At 47.1% G+C, this 18417-nt stretch overlaps 1 long non-coding RNA gene across 1 annotated transcript in view; it reads left to right on the top strand.

Annotated features, from left to right (window-relative positions):
- LOC139259780 (uncharacterized) overlaps positions 1-18417 on the top strand; it is a 101171-nt gene that overhangs the window by 76706 nt on the left and 6048 nt on the right. The gene's annotated exons all lie outside the window — the stretch shown is intronic.

Below are 18417 nucleotides of genomic sequence, written 5' to 3'. Positions count from 1 at the left end.
AATTATATAGCACTTCTCATGTGCAGGATCATGACTCAGAGTACTTTACAATAAGGAGGCAAGAGATATGGTGGACATGGAGCTTGTGGCAAGGGGAGGGAAATATTGACGCAGGGATAGGAACTGAAGGCAAGTGTAAAGATGAGGGTTTTGAGAATCTTTTGAAAACAGAAGGAACATGGCCAGATGGAGTGAATTGAACAGAGAATTCCAGAGGACAGAAGTGTAATGACTGAATGAACGGCTGCTGATGTTGGAGCAGAAGGAGTGAAGCATAGTTCACTGTTAGAGGAACGGAGATTGTGTGTAGGTATACAGGACAGGAGGAGGTCACGAAAGTATAGTGGATTTAGGTCATGAAGAGATTTGAAAACAAAGATGGTAAGAAACAGAGAGCGAGTTTCCTGGTATATCAATAATAACCAATTCATATAAATATAGTGATCTTCAAATTGCAGCATTCCATTGTGAAACAATACAAGAAGGATATGTGCATCCTGCATAAGGATGTAGCCAGGTAATTTTTAATGCATTGACGAAATTACACTTTGGTTTAATGAGGTGTGTCCATCTTAAACAGATGAACCATTGTATTTATGTGTACCATTCAGAAAAACAGCAATTCTTCTGAGCGTAGAAATAGAAAAAAAAACGATGAAAATCATTTAAAAATGTACAGATGAAAAAGTGTAAAGAATAGAAGTCTAACTTATTGTGCCTCAACTACCCTGTCTGGCAGGTTATCCAAAGGTTTATCATTATTTGAGTGATAAAGCTTCTTCTGGTTTTATAGGTACCAAGAGCCATCAGTAACATCCAATTCTCTATGTGTGAGCCTCGAGAGCATATTTCAGCAAATTATTTGACAGCTTCATAGATAAGCTTTCCCTTTCCTCACCAGACAGCTACACATGCAAATGTTCAGTAAGGATCACTGATGGCAATCAGAATCAGAACCCTGACTTATTTTCCCTAGCCCAGTGTCACTAAGGTCACTTTTACAGGTGCAGTGTCGAGAATCCGGAACCCTCAGGACCGAGGCCGTTCCAGATTCTGGGCTTTTCTGGACTTTCGATTTGCTTTCTGACGTCACAAAGCTGGAAAAACCCAAGCCCAGGTTCGGGTATTTCCGGATTTTGGAACGTCAGAAAGCGGGGGGGGATTCCCGCCAAGGAGCTGTTCGGGCCATCCGGCCCTGCCGAGGAGGATGTCGTCGGGCCGTCTAGCCCTGCCGAGGAGGATGTCATTGGGTGGGACCCGCCAAGGAGGATGTTGGGCGGGTCCCACCGAGGAGGTTATCAGGCAGGCCCCGCCAAGGAGGTTGTCGGGCCAGCCCCGCCGACGAGCTGTTAGCGTTGGGCGAGCCCCTGCCGAGGAGGTCGTCGGGCGGGCTGGCGAGGAGGCCCCGAGGTGAGGACAGCGGCGGTGGAGGCGAAGCCCGAGGTTGGGCAGCAGTGGAGCCTCGAGGACGACAGGGTCGTCGGGATCAGATTCCGGAACATTTTACGGATTCCGGACAACTCTGCCACTGATCGGTCTGGAGTCTGGATTCTGGAACATTCCGGATTCTGGAATTCTGGATTCTTGACGATGGACCTGCAGTGCCCTTACCACTACCCTCACTGAAACTCAACTAGCTCAGAGAGAACCAGTGATTTAAACTGTGGTCTTTCTCCTGTGTATTGCTTAGCTATTCACTGCATTATCCACATGACCCATCAGGGAATTCTGACTTCAATCTGGAAGGATAGATGTTCAGCTGACAGGAGGTGTGCTTCTCGACCTGTCGCTTTTTTCCTTCTCTAAGTTAGAGTACTGGACTACAGATCTGTCCAGTGTCCTGGGAGGATAGTAATAAAACCTAAAAATTGATGAGTGCAGTTCAGTTTGGTCAAAGAAAGCCACAATTTAACCTGGTAGCCCTTTGTTTGAAAATCCCATGCTGTCATATTAAGAGCTGCCTGGCTACGTTCTTGCTGAGAGTATACTGGAGATTTTGCTACATTACTTAACATTAGCTTGTTTTACTTGTGTTGGTTTAAATTTTCCAATAACTTTTCCTTTTTTTTCAAAATACAGTGATTGGCTAAGAATTTTGGTGTTCATAAGGTGTCTAAATAATTCAGTCATGTTGGACAGTTGTATTTTTTTTGTGGCTCTGAGACAAGTAGCAGTAAAAATAACAATACCATGGCAAGAACAATTACAGATATAGTGGCAGTACATGAAATGTTGATGAGGAGTAGCAACAAGACTCTGGGGTGCACATTAATCTCAACTCTTCTGGAATGAGTTTGTTTGGGGTTAAGGGGCTGTTTATCATCCAGGCAGAAGTAGAGAAAAAGGGAACAGATAGAAAGGAAAAAGCTGAGGCAACCAAAGTATCAATATCTACACTTAGTTATGGCTGAGTATTTAAGTTCAGAAGTGATTTTTCTACTTGGCAGTTGTTTAACCAGTCCTGTTTAACCCAGTGTTTATTCTAATGAGCATTCAGAAACATTTTGTTTGTCTCATCTGAAGATATCTGAGCTCTGGGATTCCTCAACATTTGTTATGCAATTACATTTGGGAAATGAATAGAGATTTTAAATTTTCCTTCACTGTCTGTTGGAAACAACGGCTTCCCCCTTTTTTCTGAAGACATAGGGCTAGACTTTCCACTCTTTTTGCATCGATACCGCTCACTTAACGTCCATTTTAACGCTGAGATGAGGAATAGCGCCCCTTTAGCAACAAAATGGAAACTAACGCCCCTGTATCGCTCACTTAGCAGCTGCCGTTATTTTTGGCATGTAGTTAGCACTGAGAAATAATACCGCCCGCCCACTTTCTTTGCCATAAAGATCAGAATGGGCGAAACTAATGCTCATAATATCGTCGAGCGTTACTTTCGGCACCTCACCCACATATCGCCGAAAATATCGCTCGCCGAAAAACCCGCTGAGAAAAAGTTGCTCTCACCTGAACTAAACCCAGCGGTATGGACGCCATTTTGTAAATCGGAGGTCAGTTCATATAAAAGGCTGTTTCAACTTCTGGGGAGTTTTGATGTACACTAGAGGTCTTTTAAGGTGATTTGAACATCTGAACAAGCATCTTATACTGTGGATGATTTGAATTTATTTTAGGTGTTTTAGTAGGTAAATTTATTGTTTGTGAACATTAGGTATAATACTGATTGTGATTGTAATGGGGCCTGTAATTTCTCAGCCTGTCTTGATGACCACGCACATGCTGCAGACTAGAGATAACAGAAGGTATATTCAAGAGCATTATGTGCCCAATCAAAGAGGTGGCAGACTGCTGAGGAGGACGAGACCTTACACTCCACGCATTTACAGGGAGAAGTGGTCTTACCTGAACTTATCCGATAACACGTGCCTTAGGAGACTGCGCTTCCGGAAAGAGATTATCAGTGAGATATGCCAGCTCATCAGGAGAGATGTGCAGCCTGCCAGCACCATCAGGACTGCACTGTCCATTGAGATCAAGGTCACTGCGGCACTTGCCTTCTCTGTATCGGGTTCCTTTCAGGCCTCAGCTGACGACATTTGCATTATATCTCAGCATGCCACACAGTGCTGCATTCGACAGGTCACTGAAGCCCTTTACGCACGCAGGATGGACTTTATCAGCTTCCCTATGACCAGTGAGGCACAGCCTGAGAGGGCTCTAGGATTCTCCAGAATTGCAAACTTCCCCAGGGTGCAGGGAGCAATAGACTGTACGCACATTGCGATGCGGGCACCTTTTCAGGATGCAAAGGTTTTTCGGAACCGAAAGGGATTCCGCTCCCTGAATGTACAACTCGTTGTCGACCACCAAGAAATTATAATGGCAGTAAATGCAAAATTTCCGGGCAGCATCCATGATGTTCACATCCTGCGTGAGAGCGCTGTATCTGACATGTTTTCCAGTCAGCCACAAGGTCAATGCTGGATGCTTGGTGACAAAGGATATGGCCTTGCCATCTGGCTGATGACCCCCCTGCGTAACACCCAGACAGAAGCCGAGAAGCGATACAACGAGAGCCATATGCAATATCGCCGAGAATACCATTGGAGTGCTTAAGCAGTGCTTTAGATGCCTGGACCACTTGGGAGGCGAGCTACAAGACCACCCTGTGCAGGTGGCTCAATTCGTGTTGGTGTGCTGCATGCCAGACACGAGACTCCCAAAGCAAGCGTTCTACTCGGAACTCCTTCACAGCAAACGAGCCAAAGATGGGCAGCGGAAGCATTACAAGGACACCCTCAAAGCCTCCCTGACAAAGTGCAACATCCCCACTGACATTTGGGAGTCCCTGGCCACAGACCGACCGAAGTGGAGGAAGTGCATCCGGGAGGGCGCTGAGCACCTGGAGTCTCAACGCCGAGAGCATGCAGAAATCAAGCGCAGGCAGCGGAAATAGCGTGCGGCAAACCAATCCCACCCACCCCTTCCATCAACGATTATCTGCCCCACCTGTGACAGAGACTGTGGTTCTTGTATTGGATTGTACAGCCACCTAAGAACTCATGTTAAGAGTGGAAGCAAGTCTTCCTCGATTCTGAGGGACTGCCTATGATGATGATGATGATGCATAACTTGGCTATCAGGAGGAGACAAGAATTGCCAGAGGGGACTGCCGGTCCACCTCAGGAGAGAGAGGAAGAGGACGAGGAGGTGGACGCTGACCTCAGGTCAGACAATCAGGCTGACGATGAAACCATGCCCCCGCCCCCCTCTAGACTGCAGAAAAGGGCCCGTGATGGCTACATAGCTGCAAGGTGGACGAATTAATTGCACAGGCAGCAATTAATGAATATGATATAATTGACATCACAGCGACATGGCTCCAGGATGACCAAGGCTGAGAACTCAACATCCAGGGGTATTCAACATTCAGGAAGGATAGTAAGAAAGGAAAAGGAGGTGGGAGTAGCGTTGTTGGTTAAAGAGGAAATTAACGCAATAGTAAGGAAGGACATTAGCATTGGATGATGTGGACTCTGTATGGGTGGAGCTGCGGATTACCAAAGGACAGAAAACACGAGTGGGAGTTGTGTAGAGATTACCAAACAGTAGTAGTGAGGTTGGGGACAGCATCAAACAAGAATTTAGGGATGCATGCAATAAAGGTACAGCAGTTATCATGGGCAACTTTAATCTACATATAGATTGGGCTAACCAAACTGGTAGCAATGCGGTGGAGGAGGATTTCCTGGAGTGTATTAGGGATGGTTTTCTAGACCAATATATCAAGGGCTGGCCATCCTAGACTGGGTGATGTGTAATGAGAAAGGACTAATTAGCAATCTTGTTGTGCGAGGCCCCTTGGGGTAGAGTGACCATAATATGGTAGAATTCTTTATTAAGATGGAGAGTGACACAGTTAATTCAGAGACTAGGGTCCTGAACTTAAGGAAAGGTAACTTCGATGGTATGAGACGTGAATTGGCTAGAATAGACTGGCAAATGATACTTAAAGAGTTGACGGTGGATAGGCAATGGCAAACATTTAAAGATCACATGGACGAACTTCAACAATTGTACATCCCTGTCTGGAGTAAAAATAAAGCGTGGAAGGTGGCTCAACCGTGGCTAGCAAGGGAAATTAAGGATAATGTTAAATCCAAGGAAGAGGCATATAAATTGGCCAGAAAAAGCAGCAAACCTGAGGACTGGGAGAAATTTAGAATTCAGCAGAGGAGGACAAAGGGTTTAATTAGGAGGGAGAAATATTGTATGAGAGGAAGCTTGCCGGGAACATAAAAACTGACTGCTAAAGCTTCTATAGATACGTGAAGAGAAAAAGATAAGTGAAGACAAACGTAGGTCCCTTGCAGTCAGATTCAGGTGAATTTATAATGGGGAACAAAAAAATGGCAGACCAGTTGAACAAATACTTTGGTTCTGTCTTCACGAAGGAAGACACAAATAACCTTTCGGAAATACTAGGGGACCGAGGGTCTAGTGAGGAGGAGGATCTAAAGGAAATCCTTATTAGGCAGGAAATTGTGTTAGGGAAATTGATGGGATTGAAGGCTGATAAATCCCCGGGGCCTGATAGTCTGCAATCCCAGAGTATTTAAGGAAGTGGCCCTAGAAATAGTGGATGCATTGGTGATCATTTTCCAACAGTTTATCGACTCTGGATCAGTTCCTATGGACTGGAGGGTAGCTAATGTAACACCACTTTTTAAAAAAGAAGGGAGAGAGAAAATGGGTAATTATAGACCGGTTAGCCTGACATCAGTAGTGGGGAAAATGTTGGAATCAATTATTAAAGATGAAATAGTAGCGCATTTAGAAAGCAGTGACAGGATCGGTCCAAGTCAGCATGGATTTATGAAAGGGAAGTCATGCTTGACAAATCTTCCGTAATTTTTTGAGGATGTAACTAGTAGAGTGGACAAGGGAAAACCAGTGGATGTGGTGTATTTGGACTTTCAAAAGGCTTTTGACAAGGTCCCACACAAGAGATTGGTGTGCAAAATTAAAGCACATGATATTGGGGGGTAATGTACTGATGTGGATAGAGAACTGGTTGGCAGACAGGAAGCAGAGAGTTAGGATAAACGGGTCCTTTTCAGAATGGCAGGCAGTGACCAGTGGGGTGCCGCAGGGCTCAGTGCTGGGACCCCAGCTATTTACAATATACATTAATGATGTAGATTTATCTCCAAGTTTTCAGATGACACTAAGCTGGGTGGTGGTGTGAGCTGTGAAGAGGGCGCTAAGAGGCTGCAGGGTGACTTGGACAGGTTAGGTGAGTGGGCAAATGCATGGCAGATGCAGTATAATGTGGATAAATGTGTGGTTATCCACTTTGGGGGCAAAAACACGAAGGCAGAATATTATCTGAATGGCGGCAGATTAGGAAAAGGGGCGATGCACCGAGACCTGGGTGTCATGATACATCAGTCATTGAAAGTTGGCATGCAGGTACAGCAGGCAGTGAAGAAGTCAAATGTTAGCCTTCATAGCTTGGGGATTTGAGTATAGGAACAGGGAGGTCTTACTGCAGTTGTACAGTGCCTTGGTGAGGCCTCACCTGGAATATTGTGTTCAGTTTTGTCTCCTAATCTGAGGAAGGACGTTTTTGCTATTGAGGGAGTGCAGCAAAGGTTCATCAGACTGATTCCCGGGATGGCAGGACTGACATATGAGGAGAGACTGGATCGACTGGGCCTGTATTCACTGGAGTTTAGAAGGATGAGAGGGGATCTCATAGAAACATATAAAATTCTGACGGGACTGGACAGGTTAGATGCAAGAAGAATGTTCCCGATGTTGGGGAAGTCCAGAACCAGGGGACACAGTCTAAGGATAAAGGGTAAGCCATTTAGGCTTGAGATGAGGAGAAACTTCTTCAGCCAGAGAGTTGTTAACTTATGGAATTCCCTACCGCAGAGAGTTGTTGATCCCAGTTCATTGAATATATTCAAGAGGGAGTTAGATATGGCCCTTATGGCTAAAGGGATCAAGGGGTATGGAGAGAAAGCAGGAAAGGGATAATGAGGTAAATTATTAGCCATGATCTTATTGAATGGTGGTACAGGCTCGAAGGGCTGAATGGCCTACTCCTGCACCTATTTTCTATGTTTCTATGTAAGACTCTTACGTCAGCAGCTCATAAATGAGCGCTTTGCTTGAAATAATGTTGATGGTATTTACAAAGCTGCCAGACTGATGTCTGCAGCTCATACATGGATGGTGTGCATTACCTTGGTGACAGTTAAGTTATTCAAGTGACATTGAATTATCCCCTTTCGTGTTAAGGAATCACCAGTGTGTAATGGTGCAGCTATCTGAGACAATGCACAACAAGGTTATGTGAAATAAAAAACATTTAATGAGAACATTTGTATAAGATCATAATTATAACTGTAAAAAACCCCACAACAAATGTATAACATTTGTATCATTCATTAAATGTTAAACATTTCCAACAACACTTCATAAACATAGAACACAAATGCAAAACAACAAAATACCCCCCCTCCCCTCTTCCCACAAACCTCCCAACAAAATAGCAACAACATAAAAATACTGTGACAACACCTGCGGCCATGCACCTCACTTTCCTTTCGCTTCGCCCCCCCTCTTCTCCTCCCCACCTCTAACCCTTCCCTTTCCCCTCCTGACTCCAAGTCACCTGGCTGAGGAGCTCCTCAGGCGCTGTTTCATTGGGGGAGATGGTGGCAGAACCGCTGGTTGGATGGATACGGGAGAGGACGATCTTGAGGTGGGAACGTGCTCCGAGCCAGAAGCAAGATCTTCTTCCTGGCTCTCGAGTCGTTGGCAATGGGGGTGCGGCACCTTGGGGTCGAGTGCCGTGCTCTGAAACCACTGAGAGGCCTCTGCCACTAGTGTTCCTGGCTATCACCTCTAGGGCCGCCGCCATCCGTGGCAAGTACTCGCTCATGGTGGCGGACATGCTGGCCATTTGTTGGGATATGCCCCCCATTGTCTGTAGGATCTGCTGACCTATGTAAACACTCCTCCTGGACAAGTGTGCCATGTCCCCGCTCAGATCTGCCGCTCGTGGAGCAGACCTGCTGCATCGAACCAACCTCCGCGTTGTCGGCGCCATCCTGGAGACACCTCAGGCGCCCTGCGGCAAGGTGTTTGGGCCCGGTTCCATCCATGGTGGAGGAGGGAATGGCCGCAGGAGCACTCGATGTCATGGGTGTTGACTGCATTATGGAGCTTGGCGATGCAGGCTCCTCGAAGTCCGCACTCTCATCTGTGGAGAAGGCACCCAGCAGCTCCACGCGCGAGAATCGATGCTCCTCAGCACCAGATGCATGATCGTTCGGCGAGTCTGGCCCTGCACCCCCACCCTCTGGGCTCGGTGGTGTTGCATGAGGCCGCGCTGCTGGTTGAGCTACAAAACATAAATGAGGTTATTAGAGGAGAAGGGGGTGCTAGGGTCACAAGGTGATTCCAGCGCTACACACAGCATATGCACGACAAAAGCACCACCATTATCAAAATCATCACAGACATCACATTTCATGACCATCACCAAATTCTGCATTGCAATGATTCTCATGAGGCCATCATTATTTATATAACACTTCTATCAATCATCTATCATATATTATTGGTCGGATATGAGTGGGTGTGGCAACTATTGACTTTACATTACGCAATGGTGTATACTTTACTCACGTGGCATCACATCAGGTTCTGTGGCTGACCGAGGGTGGCTCCCCACTAGTGCCAGCACCCGCTCCTCGATGTCGATGAGGTCGCTGATGACTGGTGGCCCGCCACCCATTCGCCTCTGCTCGGCCCTATTCTTCGAAAGTTTCTTCTGTAAAAGGTAATGCCAGCACGACATGACATGAGATCATTGCGTGAGATCATTGCTAGGTATTGTTACAGAGACTGATATAACACATAACTGACAGATGTAATCATCATTATTAGATCATTATCATTCTTTACCTAAAAATGTACACCATAAACGCTTACAATTCAAATTATATAAATATATAAGTACATGTAACTAAATGTAATACTTGTTCTGGCGAATCCGACAAGGTCGTTCCAGCGCTTGCGGCACTGGTTGCCCTCACGCACATTGTTGGTCGCCGATGAGACCACCCCGGCTATGTTGACCCATATCTTCTGGTAGAACTTTGGGGTGGGCTTCTCATGCCCATGCTGGGTCAACTCGCCCCAGCGTGACTCCACCTCCTGCAGGAGGAAGGCATTTGCCTCGTCGGAGAATCTCCTCACTAGTTTGAGTCCTTCCAATTGTTCCTCCCCCACCTCACTGCTTTCGCTAGCGTCCTCAGCCTCCACAGTGTGCGTATCGCCTCCTCCATCCCTTCCATTTTAAATATTTTTTTTTCGCCAAAAACTCCGTGGGAACAACGCTCTTTATGCTCACAAGTCTTTTTTGCTGGTAAATCTCCCTCCTACCTCCCACAACAGCCAAACAAGCATACAACACACCCACAAGGTCAGTTCCTCTCTCTCTCTCTCTCCCCTCTTCTGCGCATGTATTGATGACCACTAACCTCCTGAAATGCGGGAAACAACCATTGCCACAGCGTTGCTATGGACGGCGACACTTTATGGCAGAAGGTCAAAAAATTTTACGGTAACGGCCATTTCAGATCGCTCGCAGTAATACCCATTTTATAAAATGGAAAGTTAGGGTTTTGAAAATGGGCGATAATCCGGCGATCTCAAAACCCATATTTACTGCCAACGCTGGAAATAACGCCCATTTTTGGGTGATCTGCACAAAAGTGGAAAGTCTAGCCCATAGACCTCTGTTGGCATGTTTCCTTAATATTATAGATTAGGCTTCCAGAGTGTGGTTAATCTGAGTAAAGCAAACTGATTTCTTGTGACGATAGGCAATCTCTGATTTGAATTTGAAAAGGTAACAATATGACCTTCAGGGTAGTCTGGCTGGGAATAAGTTAAAGCTAGGAACAGATTCAATCTAACTGATGAAAGTCAGATGATGTAAATAGAGCTTATTCCAGATTTTACAAATATGAGCCAAAGGAATTCTAAAATGATCACTTAATGTTTAGAAAGCAAGGGGATCAGAATAAAAAGTGAAGTGAGTTCTGAACTATGAAGGAGAACTTTTCTTAAAACCCATAAGCTTATGATTTTGCTGTTAATGAAAAAAGACAGTTAAGATCAAGGTGGGTTTTGCCCTTTCATAGCAGTGCTGAAGGATTGTGCCCAGGCTGGAATTGGCATCTACCAAGTCTCCCAGGTACCGATATAAATGAATAGTTGAACAAATGCTCCTTGTATACACATTCAATATCTTTGAGATCCCCCACTTAAGTCACTCAAAGCCATAATGCTGCATTTGGAAGCAACCACCTCCATATCCCATTGGTTAGCCCACTGTTCAAGATAGTGGGCAAAGTACACTAGACCCCCCCCGCCCCCAACCCCCCCCCCCCCGCCCCCCCTCCCCACCCAGATGAGACCACTAACAACACAATATCATCTGTGCATGTCACAATACTCTCAATTCATTCCATTATGATGTTATCTAACACATTAGCCGGAAAATACCTCCGGCGTCGTTACTTCACCGGATGTGTGGCAGAAACCCTATTTACATTCGTAAAAGGAGTTTCCTTTGCACTTATGGCGAGGTAACTCAGGCTGACTGGGAGTGGCTCCGAGGAATTTCCCGGTCATTGTTGATGAAGACATGGAAGAGAATAGGTGACAGTGGATAATTTTTTGTCAAAAGAAATTAGTTAATTGAATCTCTCATTCACTCTTAGATGGACCTAGGAGCTGGAGAGCACGTTATAGGTAAAATCCAAGCAATGGCCATGTACTCTCACTTCATGTAGGCCACATTGAGGCACACCGTCAAAAGCAGTGGTTAGCAGGCCTTGACCAGCCTCAAAACCCCATGCAGCTGCCGTTGTAGAAAGTGAAGTACATCTCTAGACAAAAGAAACAGGCTGAAACTTAGATTGATATTGAAAACTGTTGCCCAGATGCGTCCTTAAATGAAAGTAACAATTTGGGGCCTGAAATAACCTTGAAATCTGTATCTGAATACTTAAAAATATCTAGGGAAAACACAAACTCCAAAAGTCAAAATTACAATGTAAACTGTATTGCTAAACAATATGTTGAGCATGTGCAACAACTATTACCACAGAATCAATGAAGGGCAAAATACAAGGTTAACGATTGTCACCTTAACTTGGGGAAATCTCGCATTCTGCATGAAGTTATTGGCTCTGATTAGTGCAATAATTTGTCCTCTAAAGCAAAAGTAAATATTTGTAATGTACATGACGTTATTAAGTTAACAAGCAAATCCCCCTGGCTCTGGTCCAAAATCAAAACAAACAAAGCATAATCTCTCTCAAATAAAAAGTGCTTTTTAAAGGACATTTGTTTATGCCACATTTTTAAACCATAGTTATTTGTTTCTTAAACTTTTTAACTGGTTCCTCAGACACTTTTTCTTCTCTGCATTCTTCTGTTGGCTCAGTGCTGCTGACATTTCTGCAAAACCACTCTGAGCTGGTTTTGTGCCGGAGGCGCACTTCTACTGGACTAAGTTAACTTTCTAACCCACAGAGGTCAAACAATCCGCTGTTACAAAGGGTTGCATTCAACAGTTTATGAGAACTGATTTGACTGGTGAGGAAGGACCTGGTCACATTTAACTTGTCCTTTAAAGGAGAAATGCATGTTAGATGATTATTTTTTATCTTAGAAAGACCCTAAAGGAAAGTGAAAGGAAGATGTGTTACAAGGGTTTCAGAATGGAATGTTTTCCAATAGGATCTAATACATTTGTGTGCCTTGCTACTGTTGTACATTTTATGCCTCAGTGTTACTGAATGAGAGTGTATGGGTAATGCGAGACAAATTAAAGGAGAATATATGCTGGACAGTGGCAGCGTGCCTCCACATTCTCCCTTTCCAACTCTTTCAACAGACTCCAGAGAGAAAATGCAGAGAGCCACCTCCTCAAATCTGGACAGCTGTGTGACATTGGGAAGGCCCCTGACAGTGCTCATCTGTTCACAGTGGTTGTGAGAACCCTTCCCACTGGAAGTGCAGAAGACACCCAGATGTTGTGAACGGACAAAATGCCTGTGTCCAGTTCACATTAGTCCTTGTGTGATTCCTCGCCAAAGCAGCAAGCATGTCACTCCTAGTGGCAGTGTTGGTTTTCAGAAGACCAGTTTATACAACAGCACAATTATGTGTCACGATGCAAGATTTGTGAGCTCCACAAGAAAAATGTGTTTTTCAGCTTTTCTGCCATGAAAGTGTAGAAGCACCACAAGGATATTACAACACAATTTTGGCTTGTGTCATGTGAACTATTACCCAGCAACAAAATAACATAAGCAAAAGGTGGGTGTTCTTACTTTGGCTCTCCTCCTGATATCGCAAAACCTTTTTGGCCACGAAATCTGGCACCTTAGCGCCGGCTGTTAAGGCCAGTTTCGGCAAAAAAAAGGGCTGGAGCCTCACTTCTGCTTCACCAAGAGAGATGGTCACAGAACTCTGCCAGCTCTTGGAACCAGACTTGCAGCCTCAGAACAGGGCAATGACGATTCTGTCAGTGGCCCTCAAGGTCACTGTGGCCCTCAGTTTTTTTCACCACCGGATCCTTCCAGTCTGGAGCTGGTGACATAGCTAACATCTACCAGTTCGCCATTCATTGCTGCATCTGGGAGATCACAGAGGTTCTGTACTCCAGGAGAAGGTACTTCATCGTCTTCTCTCTGAACTGAGAGAAGCAGGAGTAGCATGCATGTGGCTTTACCAGAATACCGGGCTTCACCATGGTGCAGGGCGCCGTGGACTGCAAACACATGGCTTTGAGGGCGCAGCACATTAATCCTGAGACGTACCCCAACCCAAAGGCTACCACTCACTTAATGTGCAATTGGTGTGCGATCACGCCCAGCACATCATGAGGGTGAATGCCCACTATCCTGGTAGCCAGTCATGATGCCGTCATCCTGCACCAGTCCGATGTGCCAGCAATCTTCCAGGCACGTCAAACCTGAGGGTGGCTGCTTGGAGACGAAAGCTATCCACTCAACACCTGGCTGATGATTCCCCGCCGAAACCCCACCACTCATGGCCTACAGTCATATAATGACATCCATGCTGTCACGAGGAACCTCATCGAACAGAACATCATGGTGCTAAAGCAACAGTTCCGCTGCCTTGACCGCTTGGGAGGAGCCCTCCAGTACACGCTGGAGCGGGTGTCCCATTTCGTGGTGGTCTGCTACATTCCCTACAACTTGGCAATCATGAGGGCACAGCCCTTGCCACTGAGAGTTCCGCGACCACCTCAGGAAGACGAGGAAGAAGGGGAGAGGCAGGCAGTAGATCCCCGTTCTGAACGGGCTGTCCGTGGGCACCTCATCAGACTTCAGCTCCAATGAATGATACCCTAGATCCCCATTTCTCAACAGCTCCCCACCTTACCATTGCTCTCTCATGGAATATCACAGCATCCTCTTGGGCACAAAGCTGAAATGAGAGCCACCACAAATCAAACATTCCTACATTACAACAGTGACTGCACTCCAAAAGTACTTCATTGGCTGTAAAGTGCTTTGAGACGTCTGGTGGTAATGAAAGGCGCTATATAAATCCAAGTCTTTCTTTCATTCAATCATTTATAAATGATTCAATCCAATACTAACTAATCATTCTTGTGCGTTCCCTCAGTGTTTGTCTGTTGTGTTCCTTTACCTAGTCTAGTGGTCCTAAGAAGTGCTATCCCAGTAGATGGAAGGCTGCTGATGGTGGAGGGAGACGACAGATGGCCTTGCAGGATGACCTCGAGCAGCTGTGGGCCTAGAAAGCCCAGCTGTAGACTGCACCACCTTGGCATGAGTGGCAGCAGTCCAGGCTGGCTGGCTGACAGGCAACAGCAAGGGCAATGGTGGAGTGGCAGTGGTGGGAGTACAAATGCTGCCATCCTGAGAAAGGACAGCAGGTTCTTGTTCCATGGAACCACTGCCACTCCTCCAGGGCGGCACCTCAGCATTCCTAGTCATCTGTTGGAACACAGATTGCTGAACTGCTGTGAAACACTGCCAGCCCCTTTCCACACTCGCATCAATCTACAGCCACACAAGCTCAGATGGCATGAGATCAGTCTGAGTTTCCATTGCAGCACTGCGATATTGGGCCTGCAATGGAAGCTGCAACATCGCCCATCACACCCAGCATCATGGATGGATCCACGTGATGTAATGAAGTTACCCATCACTTCCATCCTAGAAATCATGGGCTCCAAGCTCTGCCCAAAGCCCCGTGCAATGTTGGAGCTGGACTCCTGCTTGACACTGACAAAAGGCTCTCTGGCAGGCCTGCCATTGCACCAATCATTTGTGTGTGCATGCCCATCACCCTTCTTCTGAAGACCGTCGAATCAAAGTCCTCATTCAAGTCATAAGCAGCATAATTTGTGCTCCGGGGAGCTGGCATCCGACCTACCCTTTCTCCCCGCCCTAGCTGCAGCCCACTCGTGCCCAGTGACTCAACATGTGCAGATCCCACCTCTATATTACCCTCTAAAGTTCACACTGTGTCACTTTCTGAGCTGGTGTATGGGAGTGCCAGATCAAGTGATGGTGCCTCTTCTCCATTACTTTCCTCCTCTACTTGGGCTGCTGGCAGTTCTTGGGTATCTGAAAGGAAAAAGGCTCAAGGGTTGGGTTGTGGTGAGGGGAGCGGGGAAGCAACATGTGCATGCTTACATCATCAGCAGTGTCATGTATGCAACCAGCATTGTAACCCATGTATAATCTGACCTAAGTTGTACACTGTGAGAACAATGACCACTAGGTGGGAGACACTCCTAACCTGGACCTTCAGGTATAAAAGGGGAAGCTCCACCCACCTTCATCACTTGAGTGCTAAGGAATAAAGGACAGGTCACAGACTGACCTTCTCTCAAGCATGGACCTCATGTGCATTTATACTGCATAATAAGGACGTATCAATGGCGACGAGAAACTGGGATTTAAACCACGCGAGCATGGCCACTAGCAGAACAGACGAGAGGTACTGTGTTAAGGAATGGTTGGGACAGAGATTCAACATTGTTAAAGCAGCACACAGTTCTCCAGGCAGACAAGGGCAATCGGGCATGCCCCAACATGTAGTCGAACCTAGAGGGGGAGTTCGACAGAGACAATGGCAAGCTGAACGGCGATTCACGCCATTGCAAGGGACAATGCGGCCAGTAATGGGGCCATCAACACCTGTTAATGGCGCATTCAAGGACAGTCACAGGGGCAGTCAGGGACGATCGACTGGCAAGGGACCTGTTGTTTCAAACAACAGCTCATGTTGGCGGCATGGAAGCACACACTCAGCCGGAGTTTGCAGAGATAAGCAAAATACCTGCAGAAATTGCAGAAGTGAACGCTGGGGGAAATCGCTGGAAGCTGAAGTTCAGCGAGTTCATGTGGAGCACGTATACAGTTCATACACCAGGACACCACCGATAATGATGAAAGTGCTCCTCAATGGCATCCCAGTATCAATGGAGCTAGACACGGGGGCCAGCCAGTCCCTGATGGGTATCAAACAGTTCAAAAAGTTGTGGGCGTCCAAGGCCAGGAGGCCAAAATTATCGCCGATTGACACACAGCTACGAACTTACACAAAGCAGATCATTCCGGTGCTAGGCAGCGCCACGGTAGTCGTGACCGACAAAGATTCGGAGAACAGGTTGCCACTCTGGATTGTCCCAGGGGATGGTCCCGCACTACTGGGGAGGAGTTGGCTGGCTGTCATGAACTGGAAATGGGGCGATGTCAATGCAATTTCCTCTGAGGAGCGAGTATTATGCTCACAGATCCTGGACAAATTTGACTCATTATTTCAACCCGACATCGGCACTTTCATGGGGGCCAAGGTAGTGATTCATATAAACCCGGATGCCAGGCCAGTATACCACAAGGCCAGAGCGGTGCCGTACGTGATGCGGGAAAAGATAGAATGCGAATTGGACCGCCTGCTGAGGGAAGGCATCATCTCGCCAGTCGAATTCAGTGACTGGGCGAGCCCGATCGTGCCGGTGCTCAAGGCGGATGGGTCGGTCAGGATATGTGGTGATTACAAGGCCACCATCAATCGGGTGTCACTCCAAGACCAGTACCCGCTACCGAGAGCGGAGGACCTCTTTGCGATGCTATCCGGTGGCAAACTTTTTTCAAAATTGGACCTGACCTCAGCTTACATGACCCAGGAGCTGGCGAGTGAGTCGAAGAAGCTGACTACCATCACGACACACAAGGGGTTGTTTGAGTGCAACAGATGTCCGTTTGGGATTCGCTCGGCCGCCGCGATCTTCCAACGAAATATGGAAAGCCTCCTCAAGTCGATTCCAGGGACGGTGGTTTTTCAGGACGACATCCTCATCACGGGTTACGATACTGAAGAACACCTCCACAACCTGGAGGAGGTGCTACGCAGACTGGACCAGGTAGGGCTCCGACTGAAAAAGGCGAAGTGCGTCTTCCTAGCTTCAGAGGTAGAATTCCTGGGGATGATGGTAGCAGCAGACGGGATCAGCCCTACTGCGTCCAAGATGGAAGCGATCCAGAGAGCACCCAGACCCCGTAACACGACGGAGCTGCGTTCTTTCCTGGGGCTCCTGAACTATTTTGGTAACTTTCTTCCCAAATTGAACATGTTGCTAGAGCCGCTACACGTGCTCCTATGCAAAGGTCGCGAATGGGTCTGGGGGATCAGCCAGGAAAGGGCTTTTAATAGAGCACGCAATTTGTTATGTTCCAACACTCTGTTAACACTATACGACCCATGTAAGAAACTTGTGTTAACGTGCGATGCGTCGTCCTATGGTGTCGGATGTGTGTTGCAGCATGTCAATGTCAAGGGTCAGTTACAGCCAGTAGCTTATGCCTCCAGGAGTCTGTCCCAGGCAGAAAGTGGTTACGGGATGGTAGAAAAGGAGGTGCTCGCATGTGTATATGCAGTAAAGAAAATGCACCAGCACCTGTTTGGCAGGAAGTTTGAGCTGGAGACAGATCACAAACCCCTAACGTCCCTTTTGGCTGACAACAAGGCCATATATGCAAACGCATCGGCCCGCATACAGAGGTAGGCACTCACGTTAGCCGCCTATGACTGTACAATTCGGCACAGATCGGGCACCGAAAACTGCGCCGATGCACTCAGCAGGCTCCCACTAGCCACCACTGAGGGGGCTACCGAGCATGCTGCTGAGATGGTCATGGCTGTTGAAGCTTTCGGAAGCGAAGGCTCACCCGTGACAGCCCGTCAGATTAAAGTCTGGACAAATAGAGACCCGCTATTGTCTCTCGTCAAGAAATGTGTCCTGAATGGGGACTGGGCAGCCACCTACAGGGCATGCCCTGAGGAATTTAAACCATTTCACAGGCGCAGGGATGAACTCTCGATTCAGGCCGATTGCCTACTGTGGGGAAACCGCGTAGTCATGCCCCAGATGGGTAGAGAGGTGTTCATCAGAGAACTCCACACTGAGCACCCGGGCATTGTCATGATGAAGGCAATTGCCAGGTCACACATTTGGTGGCCAGGGATAGACGCAGATCTGGAACTTTGTGTTTGCAGGTGCAACACGTGTGCCCAGCTGGGCAATGCGCCCAGGGAAGCCCCCCTTAGCCCCTGGCCATGGCCCGCCAAGCCTTGGTCACGCATCCATGTGGACTACGCAGGTCCTTTCATGGGAAAAATGTTTTTGGTTGTAGTAGACGCCTACTCCAAATGGATCGAGTGTGACATTTTAAATTCAAGCACATCCTCTGCCACGGCAGAAAGTCTACGAGCAATGTTCGCCGCCCACGGTCTACCGGACGTCTTGGTCAGCGACAATGGCCCGTGCTTCACAAGCACTGAATTCCAGGACTTCAT

Source organism: Pristiophorus japonicus, chromosome 1 (assembly GCF_044704955.1).
Source record: "Pristiophorus japonicus isolate sPriJap1 chromosome 1, sPriJap1.hap1, whole genome shotgun sequence".
In the NCBI taxonomy this organism is placed as follows: domain Eukaryota; kingdom Metazoa; phylum Chordata; class Chondrichthyes; family Pristiophoridae; genus Pristiophorus; species Pristiophorus japonicus.
This window is presented reverse-complemented; position numbering and strand designations above follow the sequence as displayed.